This window comes from Sciurus vulgaris, assembly GCF_902686455.1.
Source record: "Sciurus vulgaris genome assembly, chromosome: 1".
Lineage (NCBI taxonomy): Eukaryota > Metazoa > Chordata > Mammalia > Rodentia > Sciuridae > Sciurus > Sciurus vulgaris.
In genome coordinates this window covers 20,893,893-20,906,669 of record NC_136461.1, presented here as the reverse complement: position 1 = coordinate 20,906,669, position 12,777 = coordinate 20,893,893, and positions in this window count along the sequence as shown.

Below are 12,777 nucleotides of genomic sequence, written 5' to 3'. Positions count from 1 at the left end.
AGAAATCCTTGCAATGAAGGAAACAATAAACCAAATAAAAAACTCAGTGGAAAGCATCACCAATAAACTAGATCACTTGGAAGACAGGACCTCAGACAATGAAGACAAAATATTTAATTCTTGAAAATGAAGTTGACCAAACAGAGAAGATGGTAAGAAATCATGAGCAGAACCTCGAAGAACTATGGGATATCATGAAAAGACCAAATTTAAGAATTATCAGGATTGAGGAAGGCACAGAGATACAAACCAAAGGAATGAACCTATTCAATGAAATAATATCAGAAAAGTTCCCAAACCTGAAGAATGAAATGGAAAATCAAATACAAGAGGCTTACAGAACACCAAATGCACAAAATTACAACAGATCCATACCAAGGCACATTTTAATGAAAATGCCTAACATCCAAAATAAAGATGGGATTTTAAAGGCTGCAAGAAAAAAGCATCAGATTACACATAGGGGGAAACCAATACAGATATCAGCAGATTTCTAAGCCAAGACCCTAAAAGCTAGAAGGGCCTGGAACAACATATTTCAAGTTCTGAAAGAACATGGTTACCAACCAAGAATCTTATACCCAGCAAAACTAACCTTCAGATTTGAAGATGGAATAAAATCCTTCCATGATAAAAGTTAAAAGAACTTACAAATAGAAAGTCTGTGCTACAGAACATTCTCAGCAAAATATTCCATGAAGAGGAAATAAAAAACAACAATGTAGGTCAGCACAGGGAAGAACTACCCTAAAGGAAAAGTCAATCAAAGGAGAAACCAAGTCAAATTAAAAACCAAAAATAAGCAAAATGGGAATGCAAATCATATCTCAATAATAATCCTGAATGTTAATGGCCTAAACTCATCAATCAAAAGACATAGACTGGCAGATTGCATTAAAAAGCAAACCCATCAATATGCTGCCTTTAAGAGACATCTCATAGAAAAAGACATCCATAGACTAAAGGCAAAAGTATGGGAAAAAATACCATGCACACCGACGCAGTAAAAAAGTGGGGGTTTCCATCCTTATTTCAGAAAAAGTGGATTTCAAGCCAAAGTTAGTCAGAAGCGATAAAGAAGGACATTTCATACTGCTTAAGGGAAGCATAAACCAGGAAGACAGAAGGATTGTAAATATTTATGCCCCAAACAATGGCACATCCATGTACATCAAACAAATCCTTCTTGATTCCAGGAATCAAATAGACCACAACACAATAATTCTGGGTAACTTTAACACACTGTGTCAGAATGCATGAGAAAATGCTTTCCCCTTCAGAGTCATATCAATTGAGTATGTTATCTAACTTTGGATTTCTGCCAATGGAGGGAGGAGAAAATGGTCTTTCATCCACAACTTTAATTTACATTTCTTTTTTAATGAGCAAAGTTAACTATCTTGTTTATTAATAGCAAATTTTATTTCCTTTTTCTATGTTTTGAAAGGGTTATGATTTTGTCAAATTTACATGTTAGGAAGGATAGCTCTTTGTGATATGAGCTGTAAATATCTCCCTTAGTTGTCTTTTTAAAAGTTTATGATCCCATCTCACCCCAATTAGAATGGCAATTATCAAGAATACAAGCAACAATAGGTGTTGGAGAGGATGTGGGGAAAAAGGTACATTCATACATTGCTGGTGGGACTGCAAATTAGTGCAGCCACTCTGGAAAGCAGTGTGGAGATTCCTTAGAAAACTTGGAATGGAACCACCATTTGACCCAGCTATCCCACTCCTCGGCCTATATCCAAAGGACTTAAAATCAGAATACTACAGAGATACAGCCACATCAATGTTCATAGCTGCTCAATTCACAATAGCCAGACTGTGGAACCAACCTAGTTGTCCTTCAATTGATGAATGGATAAAGAAACTGTGGCATATATATACAACGGAATATTACTCTACCATGAAGAATGATAAAATTATGGCATTTGCAGACAAATGGATGAAATTGGAGAATATCATGTTAAGTGAGATAAGCCAATCTCAAAAATCCAAAAGACAAATGATCTCACTGATAAGCGGATGATGAAACGTAATGGGGGGATAGGAAGGGGGCAAGAATGGAGGAAGGAGGGACTGTATAGAGGGAAAAGAGAGGTAGGAGGGGTGGGAGGAGGAAAAAAATGAATGAATCAAACATCATTACCCTATGTAAATGTATGAATATGCAAATGGTATGCTGTTACTCCATGTACAAACAGAAACAGCATGTATCCCATTTGTTTACAATAAAAATAAATTTTTAAAAAATCATCCCTGGTTGAGAACTGCATAGCTAGAAATCAAACATACAGAAAAGAAGAAGATAAGGAGGAAGAACTCTTACTACCATTTAAAATACACAAATTGCCCCCAGCAAGCTTAATAGATAAGGTACTGGTCCTCTAAAAGGCACAAATTGTATGGTAAGACCTTGGTGGCCTGATCTTATTTAATCTTCACAACCAAGAAACTAAGTCCACAGAGGAAATATGAAGAAACTGAGATTCAGAGATATTAAGTCACTTGACCAAGGTCACACAGCTGGCAGTGGAAGAACTACCATAGGAAACTAACTTTTCCTGACTCCAAAGCCAGAGCTTGTCATAACCTCCAGATTCTGAGACCACAGGTCAAGGAGAATTCTGGAACGATCTTAATTGTCAACAGACTTGTTACAGTATGCTAACACTGTTCAAATAATAGATCCAGACTTAGAATTAAAGACATAAAGACTATTTTCTGTAAGAAATTTGATTCAAAAAGTTGGTGTTAAAGGGGAACTGCTGTAGGGTAACGGAGAAGCCCTGGGTTTGAGTTCAGAGTCTGTGGCTAATACACGACTAGATGACCTTTAAAAAAAAAAAAAAAAAAAAAAAGTTTATGATACTTCTTTCTGTAAAAAAATTGATTTTTATGTAACAAAAAGTACCAGTTTAATAATTTATGACTAGGGGATTTTGAGTCATGAAAGGTTAAATAGTTCTTGCTAACTCCAGATTTGTAAAGAAAAAATTTTCAAACTTTCTTCTTATTATTTAATGATTGTGTTATTTAAAAATATCTTTGGTACATATGGAATTTATCATGGTATATGAGGTAAAGCAGGGATATTACTGTACTTATCCCTATAACATTCATTGACCACTTCTTTTTCCCAGTGATTTGAGAAGATGTCCTCTTTATACAATCAATTTCTATATGTATTTGAGTGTACTTACATCTGGGCATTCTGTTTTGCTAACAGACCAGTATGATACTCTTAAATTATTTGGGCTTTTAAAAATGCCTTAATGTGTTTCAGTGCTGATTCCACTTCCATATTTATTTTTTTCCACTAAATTTAGCATCAGGTGTTATAGCTTAAAACTGTTTTCATTGAGATTTTGTTAAATTTACAAATCAATTCACACAATAATATGATCCTTCTATTTGTAGAAAGACTTTTTTTTGTTTCAGTGGTATTTCAATTTTTATTTTTAATAGGTCTCACATTTTTATTGACAAACATATTAATATATTTTGTCACTGTTATTTATAAAATATTTTCTTCCATCAAATCTTCTAAAAGATTGTTTGAATATATGTAAACTACTGATTTTTATATGTTGATTTTGTACTTGGTAATCTAATTGAGCTATCTTAATGTTTGTAGTAGCTTACTGTTTGTAGTAGACAATAAAATATGTTGAATCTAAAAAAAAACCAAATCTTTACACAAAAAGATTGCCAACCCCTGTATCAAACAATAAAGTTAGGCACAGCTTATACACACTAATGAGGGCAAAGTAAAAGAAAGAGAATTATTTTAAAACATTAATTAAGCTGGGCACAATAGCACATGCCTATAATCCCAGTGACTCAGGAGGCTGAGGCAGGAGGATCACAAGTTAGAGGCCAGTCTCAGCAACTTAGTGAGACCCCAAAATTAAAAATAAAAAGGGCTGGGGATGTAGCTCAGTGGTAGAGCACCCTGGATTCCATCCCCAGTACCCCAAAAAGTAAAATAAACATAACACATCCAAAACAAAAGTACAGCAGAGTCTATGGTTCTGTTTTATTACAATCAGCAGAGCCCTTGGCTGATTTATTTCTTCCCTCCCAGAAGAGAATTTTTTTTCTTTCTTTCTTTTCTTTTCTTTTTTTTTTTTTTTTTTTTTTTTTTTTTTTTTGTGGTGCTGGGGATTGAGCACAGGTCCACTGCATGCTGAGCAAGCACTCTATCACTGAGCCACAGAGCCACATCCCCAGCCCCAGGAGTGAATTCTAATGACATACGTAGATAATACCTCAGTGACACTGATTTTTGAAAGAGGAGATGCTGCCCAATGCTGCAGAATAATCTGTGTTCCTGGGGAGGGGGCTTCTTTTTGTTCTCCCTGGAAGCTAGAAGAGCCCCTGGGAAGGCAAAATCCAGGCAGTTGAAGAGGGCCAGGAAGGAGGCAGCCAGTCAGGCCTTGGGTGGGAGGGTGCACCCTGCTGGAGAGGGAGGCTCCAGTTCCCTCAGCCTAGTAAAAGGGTCATGGCCTCCCCCAAGAAGCCCACCTGGGGAGCTCCCCACAAGAGACTGGGAGAAGAATCATCCAACATCAACAAAGGTCTGTCTGCTACATGTCTGCAGAAGTTGGGGTCACATTCTGAGGGTGACTCAAAGATGAACCAACATGGAAACAATTTTTCTTCACAAGCTGCAGCTATTTTCAGAGAATCTCATTTTTAAGACTAAAATCCAAATAAACTGGTGCAGGAACACCAGCTATACAAGGTCAAATCCCAGGATCAGACACGCAATAGGTCTTATTTCACTACTAAAATGCAAGGTGAGTCAAAGAAAAGCCACCTCAAACCCAACACTGTGGCACACACCTCTAATCCCACTGATTCTAGAAGCTGAGGCAGGAGGACGCATAGCAAGTTTGAGGTCAGCCTCAGCAACCTCAGTAGCCTCAGTAAGACCCCGTCTCAAAATAAAATCAAAAGGGCTAGGGATATGGCTCAGGTAAAGTGCCTGGCACATGTGAAGACTTGCATTTGATCCCCAGCACTGAGGAGGGAGGAAGGAGGAAGGAAGGGCAGGACAACCTTTAAAATGGGCGCTGGAGGTCGTGGCGCACTCCTGTAATCCCAGAGGCTTTGGAGGCTGAGGCAGGAGGATCATGAGTTCAAAGCCAGTCTCAGTAACAGCGAGGCGCTAAGCAACTCAGTGAGACCTTGTCTTTAAATAAAATACAAAATATGGCTGGGATGTGGCTCCGTGGTTAAGCGCCCCTGAGTCCTGAGTTCAATCCCTAGTATGTATATATATATATATTCTTTTTTAAGGAAAAGAAAAGAAAGGGAGAGAGGAGGGGAGATGGAAGGAGAGGGGAAGAAAGAAGTGTTACCCTGACACTTGCACCTCTTGATATAGCCCTTCCAGGAGCATGGCGGGGGAGGGGGCGGCGGGCACCCGGGAGCAGCAGGTAGTCCGGACCGCACACTCCGGATGCTCACACCAGACACAAAGCAGTCTTTCCAACAGCAGAATGGCTGAGCTGCGGCGTGTTTCTGCAACAAGTACCATGCGCAGAGGAAACGATCTCCCTACGGCTACATGAAGCAATGCGGGTGCGTTTCACAAATACTGTTAGAAATGCCGGGCGCCGCAGGAAATCAAACATGCGAGGCAAGCCTTCACTTCTGCCAGAAGGACGTGCTTCCGCGACCTGGCTAGCCAGCGCACCTGGGCGGGCAGTCCGCCTTATCCACCCAAGGCTGCCCTACGCCCTGATTGGAGGACTCAGGCGTACGCCCCACGCGATTGGCTCATTTCAGAATTAGGGTGGGCAAAAGGGAAGGGCTGCAATTAAAATGCCTACGATTGGGTCCAATTAAGGCTGAATACTCTATTTTGAAAATGAACCATCAGACTTTCTATTTCTCACAGTAGGAAGCAGCCAGACAAATGAGTCCACGCTCCACGTCCACGCACAGGATCTTCACGACCGGCAAAACGGAACCGCTGCTGTTTTTAAACACTGCAGCACTAGACCCAGGACAGTGCGCACTTGGGTGCGGGGAGGGGCTCCCGGGGAAGCCTTCTGGTCCCCGCCTGGTGGAGAGCCTACCCGCATTTGTTCCATGAGTTATACGAGCTGGGCATTCAGGTTTTATGCAGTTTCCTGGAGGTGTGGAATTCACAGCAAAAGCCTTCCAAAGAGACCGATCCCAAAGAATCAAAATCCCTTTTCTGTGTAAAATATTTATCCTTCATTCACACTCCCCAGGCAACCTTGGTGTTTTTCAGAGTGCATTATAGAACCCCGGGATATTCCTGAAGAAATGCGAGTTGGAACAAGCCCGCGGCTCGCCCAGCACCTGGGACCTACTAGGAAGCCCGTGCAGCTGGCCCGACCGTGGACTGAGCTCCAGCTCTGCTGCTGCGGCGGGCGGTCGCCTCCGGCCCAGGAGGTCGGCAGGAGCCGCTAGACTCCACTCCGGGCTGTTTATCCCGAGGTGTCAGCGCGAAAAAGCGCCAGTACAAAGGGGCTCACACGGGGCTCTTCACAACAGCGACTGGCCGAGCCCCCCACAGGGGCGTACAAATCCGGGCTTGTAAACCCCGCGGGCACTGTCGCAGCCACCGGGGGTGATGGATCCCTCCCCATTCCTGAACGCATCCCTGGCCACAAGCTTCAGTGACTACAATGTGAATCAAGGAGAAAAAAAGGGGGAAATCCACGAGTGTCCCTTAGCTACCATTAAACGGACTCTAAATGTAAAATTGACTTTCAATGATCTTTCATCCATCGCTTTTCCCCTCAAGCATCTCCTGGCCAGAAGAAGCAGCCAAGCAGTTTGAAAAGCCTCTTGGGCATTACTGGTGATTCCTCCAAACCAGAAATTTGGGCGGGACCCAACGATGCCACAGCAGCATGGCCTGCTGCTCCAGACAGGAGCATGTTCACTTAGTGGTCAGAGGCGCTGGTGTCCCTCTGAAGACCACCTTCCAGGGCCCCTGCCCTCTGAGAACATTGTCTCCTCCTTGGCTTGACTAGCTCTTCTTGCTATGAAATGATTAGGGATGTGAAGGTCCAGAAAAGTATCTGTCAGAGACCAAGTGAATGATCTAATCCCACCTGTGCACCCACTAGGTGCCAGGAGCTGGGGAGGAAGTTCTGTAAGGCCAGTTGCTCAGTTCTCACAGTGCCTCAGTAAGAACGGTGTGTTGACTGCATTGGACAGATGAAGACGAAAGATTCTGGGAGTGGTGTGACAGTCTCGACCTTCTGTGTGACCATGAACAAGTTACTTAAACTCTCTGGGCCATAGTTTCCTCACCTGTAAAAGGGGGGTAATTATTCATAACTTCATCTCCCAGCCCTGTGTGGAGAAGGCTTTGGAATCAGGCAGACTTGGCTGGAAGTCCTGACACTGTCCCATCCTCTGTCAATTTGAGTGAGGTCACTTCACCCCTGAGCCTGGAAGCAGGAAATAAGCTCAGTACCGGCTTCACTTACAGGAGATAAAGTCAGTCCTCCTGCAGTGCTGGCCTGGGGTTCCTGAGGGGCAGCTCTGCCTGCTCCTGGCCCCTCAAAGCCATCCCACACCAGCTCCTCCCTGGGGGCTGCCTCCTCCCCTTCCATCTCCGTCCTCTGGGTCCGTCCCTTTGGGGAGAAGGCACCCTGTGAGTAACCCCACTGCAATCTGCCATGTCTTGGGTCTCTTCCTCTGTAAAATGACCAGCAAAAATGCATCCAAGCAGATGCCAGCGTCGGGGGCGGGCAGCGATGCCCTCTGCACCTCCCCGCATGGGTGAAGGAATGAGAAGAGGAGCTCCCTGGCTGCCTGTCCCCTTTCAACGGGAAACAGTCACCACAAAATTTAAAGAACGCGTGTTCTGTCTGATAGAGAAGCAAATCACGCCAGCACCAGGCCGTCTGGAGGGCAGGGACAACTAATCCAAGGCCAGAAGTTGGGCTTGGCCTCAGACAGTCCTGGGTTTGGACCTGGCTCTGTCACTTCCCTACCCAGGGATTTTGTATCGGGGTCTCGATTTTCCCATCGGTGGCGCAGGGACGAGGGCAGCACTGCCCCCACTGGCCGTTGGGAGAATTGCACGGGATCCTGTTAAACCGCACGTAGCAGGGACTCCGGCCAGATAACGGGCTGGAGCCCCGGCCCGGCCCCGACGACCCGGGTCCCATTCGGTTTAGACACAAAGTTTTGCGTCTTCCTCTTCCCCGACTCCGACCTCCCTAAGGGGAATTCTTCCGTCGTAGGCACCTGGCGATTTGTAAGGGAGTTCGCACAGGGGCCCAAGGCCTGCGGCCTGGGTTCCGGGTGGGCGCCAGGGTCACTGCGTGGGGAGCCTGCGGGGAGAGCGACTGGCCCAGTGATAGCGGCGCCCCGGGACAGGGGCGCGGCCTCGACGCTAGGGGGCGGCCCCGCACCTCCATCCCCGGGCCGGCCTAGCCCCGCGCGCCCCCGCTGGGTGCAGAGCCCTGTGATCCGCAGGGAGGCAGAGGGCTGCCGGCCAGCACTGGGGCCTGCCCTGGAGCTCCCCACCTTGAATCCCTTGGTGGTGGTGGATGTGTGGGGAGGGGGTCGGGCTCTCCTTTCCCTCCCCAGTGACATACCATCATTGTGACATCGCTTCACTGGCAGCGTGATCTGTCACCAAATGGAGGTGCCACATCCGGAGGTATCAGTGCAGACTCTTAAGCTGTCTCCCAGGAGCCACCCCCGGCCTCCCGCAGAGCTGGTGAAGGGCACGTGATCCAGTCTGACAAAGTGGGACATGAACATTCTGGATGTGTGCACCCAGTGTGGTTTGGGTTCCCCTTCCCATTCTTAGGAACCGGCTGTATCCTGGGGAGGGCACCACGTGGCATTTTTAATGTAAAGACAAGGGGAGTGCCGCCTGAGGGATGGTGCGGAAACCACAGTGAAGGGGAGGGGGGGGAGGCTCCCTGTCCCCCTGGAGAGTTAATGTCCAGCTCTAAAGGAAAGAGAAATACCTTCTGTGTTGTCTCTTCAGCAGGTCACTGTTCTTGAATTCTGTGGTGGGAACATCAACCAGGCCCATTGTTCTGAACCTGAAATAAAACAATCGTGATTAACTGTAATTTAGCAAGTGTTTATCACTGCCAGGGATCAGCTTTCACTGGGTTGTGCTGCAGTAACAAATTTCCATCTCCTGGCCTAAGCAAACACAGACTTCTTGGTGTTAAGGGTTGTCACCGCGGGTTGACTGTAGTCTTGCTCCTTTCTAAGGCACGCCTTTCTGCACAGTAGTGCAGAGGAAAGAGAAATCTGTAGATATTCTCAAAAATATATAATTTTCTCCCCTCACTCTTTATATTTTATTTTTTGGTACTAGGGACTGGACCCAGAGCACTTTACCACTGAGTTACACCCCCAGCCCTTTTTATTTTACTTATTTCTTTATTGGTGCCACTTAACCACTGAGTGCTTAACCATTGGGCCACATCCTCAGCCCTTTTCATATCTTATTTTGAGACAGTTTTGCTAAATTGCTTAGGGTCTCACTAAATTGCTGACGCTGGCTTTGAACTCACAATACTCCTGCCTTGGCCTCCTGAGTTACTGGGATTACAGGTGTGTGCCAACAAGCCCGGATCGAAAATATGTAATCTTCTCTATTGAGGTTCTTCTGATCCTGGTTCTTGCGCACTCATAGGTGAGGGGTGGGGGCAAATCTTCACAGCAACCTCCAGCCTCAGTCCCTCCAGGGACACACATGTTGTGTCTGAGACCACAGTGGCAAGGCATGTGCCCATGGTTACTTTTCCAGACAGCAGTCCTGCTTCAAGCCCTTGTTAGATCACTTAGTTCCTGAGGTCCAACCTGCCCTCCTCCCAAGGCTGACAGCTACTTGCTGAGACCTGTGGTCCCTCCCAGGCGCTGAGAGAATCTACATGTCCAGACTTTATTCCTTTGGACTTCCTAACCCTGTCCCCTCCCCTAGTCCCCAGTTGATTGGACCAGGGAAAAACACTTGATCCAAGATGGGCAAATTGGAACATTCAAAAATATGAAATAGGACACAGAAAGGAGGTAGAGTATCAGAGTCGGTTAACTGCAATAGAAATCATAATAGCGGCCCCTGAGGTTCACTGGGCCCTTTCAGGCAAGGCTTTTTTTTCATGACGCTCCAAGGCACGTTGTCCAATGAAAAAACAGATTCAGGGGTGAACCGACTGCCCTGGGGTTATTTGGGCATGACTCCCCATGTCTGCTGCCACCAACTGTCTTAGCTTTTGGCAGACATGTCTGTCTGTTCCTGCCAACCCGCGAAGCCTCTGGATTGGGCCCGGGGTTGGCTCCTCTCTGGTCCCCAATAGCTAGCTCAGAGAAGATGGCTAAAAAGCTACAATTATCAGCCTCAATTCCATATTTTATAGGTGAGGGAACTGATTGATGGCAAGCACCAGCTGAAGGCCAGAGAACCACAGCCCTGCCTGTGCTCCAGGTTCATGGTGCTCCAGCCTGAGGGGCTGGATCCTCACTGTAGCCTGTGACTTTGTTATTACCATTGTCTCCATTTTGCAGAGCAGAGAACAGGCCTAAAGAGGTGACCTGACTTGCTCACAGTCACAGAGCTGTGGGAGGGAGGATAGCACCCTGGTTAGAGCCTGGTTCTGACCCTGGCTCTGCCATTGTCCAGCTCAGGTCTGGAACTCAGAGAAGCCGAGCGGTTCAGCAGAGAGCTGACCTCACGCACAGGCTTTAAGTCAGGGTATAAAGGGGCTGGTAGCTGGGCACAGCTCTGGAAGGTGGTAACATGCCAACTGCTGTCCCTCTAAGGACTCGAAGGGAGCTGGTCTTGCCCTGTTCCCCATGAGGGTCTCATTCCCTTCAGTGTCCCAGCTTTACCCAGGTTCTGCCTCCTTTTTTCTGGGCTTCAGAGAGCAATGGAGATGGGGAGCTTACTCTCCCTATGGCTTTGCCAGCAGCGCAGAGACATCTGGTAAGAAGCCCAGAGTTGCGCCACACAGAATTCCCACACGATGGAAGAGATGGATTTGGGGTTCATATCCCAGATCACTGCCCTTTAAGGTCCTGAGCCCTGAATGGGACTTGTGATTGTAGGTTCTGATACCCAGCTCTGCCATGCATTAGCTGGGTCACTCTGGACCAGTCACTGCCCCCTCTGGGTGTTGGAGCACAGGGATTGGATCCTGGATTCTATTTGTTAAACACACCCATACACCAGTCCTGCCTGTGGAGGACACAGTACAGAGGCAGGAGCAGGGCGGAGTGCTGTCACTCTGGGAATTACTGAGCAGAAGCAGCAAAGCAGGGACCTAGGCCATGGGCTCTCCTCTGAGCCAGAGAAGGCAAGGTCTCTCTGGGCAGGAGCCACAAGGGGACATTGTGCATAGACCACACTGGCATTGGGCTGGGTCCTTTGCTCTCTGAGGCCACCTGGAGACTGGGGCTGCAGGAGGAAATCTGACACTGACCAGATGAGGCCAGCCTGTCATTCTTAGAAAAGATCAATTTTGAGGCCCTGCTGAATTTCTGTGGCTCAGGGTGGGGCTGTGCATGCAGGAGGTGACAGGTGTTCTGCTCTCTCCCCGGGTGGCTTCTGGAGAGGATGTGGAGCCTTCAGTCACTATGTCAGTTTCCTTGCTCCCACAGAGAAGCTTGGGGGAGAAATATTCATTACCCTGATCTCCAGGGGACGTCCATCCAGGCTCCTCCTGGTTCAGAAGTGAATGGAGTCCAGGTCACTTGGAGACCAAGGAAGATCTGAGAGTGATCCAGGTCTCCTGAGGACAATCAGTGTCCCAGTACTGAGGCTCTGGGCTACTCAAACATCTGCATCTCCACAGGGGTAAGCCAGGCAGGCCCAGGGAGGCCAGGGAGAGACTTAAGTTCAGCTGGGTCTATGAGCAAGCCTGTCTGCCAGTTTCTCATCCATAAACTGGGCATAACATTGACCTCCCAGAGTTCTTGACAGAATTAAACCGGGTTATATCTGAGAGAAGGAACCTCTTCTCTCTCTGCCACCCTGAGCCACCCCAAGCACTGGCCTGTCTGAAACCCCATGGTCACAGGGAGAAGGGGCTGTTGACTGGTAATCCTCTGTCAGGCAGGGAGCATGTGTACTCCTATTTAGCTTCAAACCACTAGGAGGGAAATATTCCATGTTTTTTTGTTTTGTTTTGTTTTGTTATAGATGAGAAAACTGAGCCTCAGCAGAATCTTTTCCTTCTGCTGTCTGGGCCGGGCCCAGGGGTGGAGAATAAGAAAGGGTCCCTGTGTATGTGAGACAGGCTTGCACACATTCCTCTAACAAGGAGGAAAGGGCCAGCTGTGGGCAGATACCATGCTGGGCACAGGGCTTCAGAAATGAGCTCGACCAACCCCATCCTGCCTCTCAGAACTCATGGCCACTTGGGACACAGACAGGAAATGGACTCAACTGAAAGCAATGATTTCAATTCATCTGTGCTGTGTACAGGGAAGTTCCTGGTGCATGAGGACAAGTCATGAAGGGTGAAGGAGGGACTGGCCTGGCCTGGGGGCTAGAAGAAGGCCCAGAGATCTGAGGGAGGAGGAGGTGGCAAGGGGACAACCAGGGAAATAGGTGTTCCTGACAAAGAGCCAGGGACCTGCCAAGCCTGGAGGCCAGAGTACAGAGGGTCTGGGGATGGACACAAGCTCAGCCGCCCAAGAGGGAGCAGTGTGAGAGGTCCAGGGGCCAATTTGTGAGACAAAAAAGAATTTTAAACTGTAAATTTAAACTGGACGATACAGGGAGCCACTTTCTCATCCATA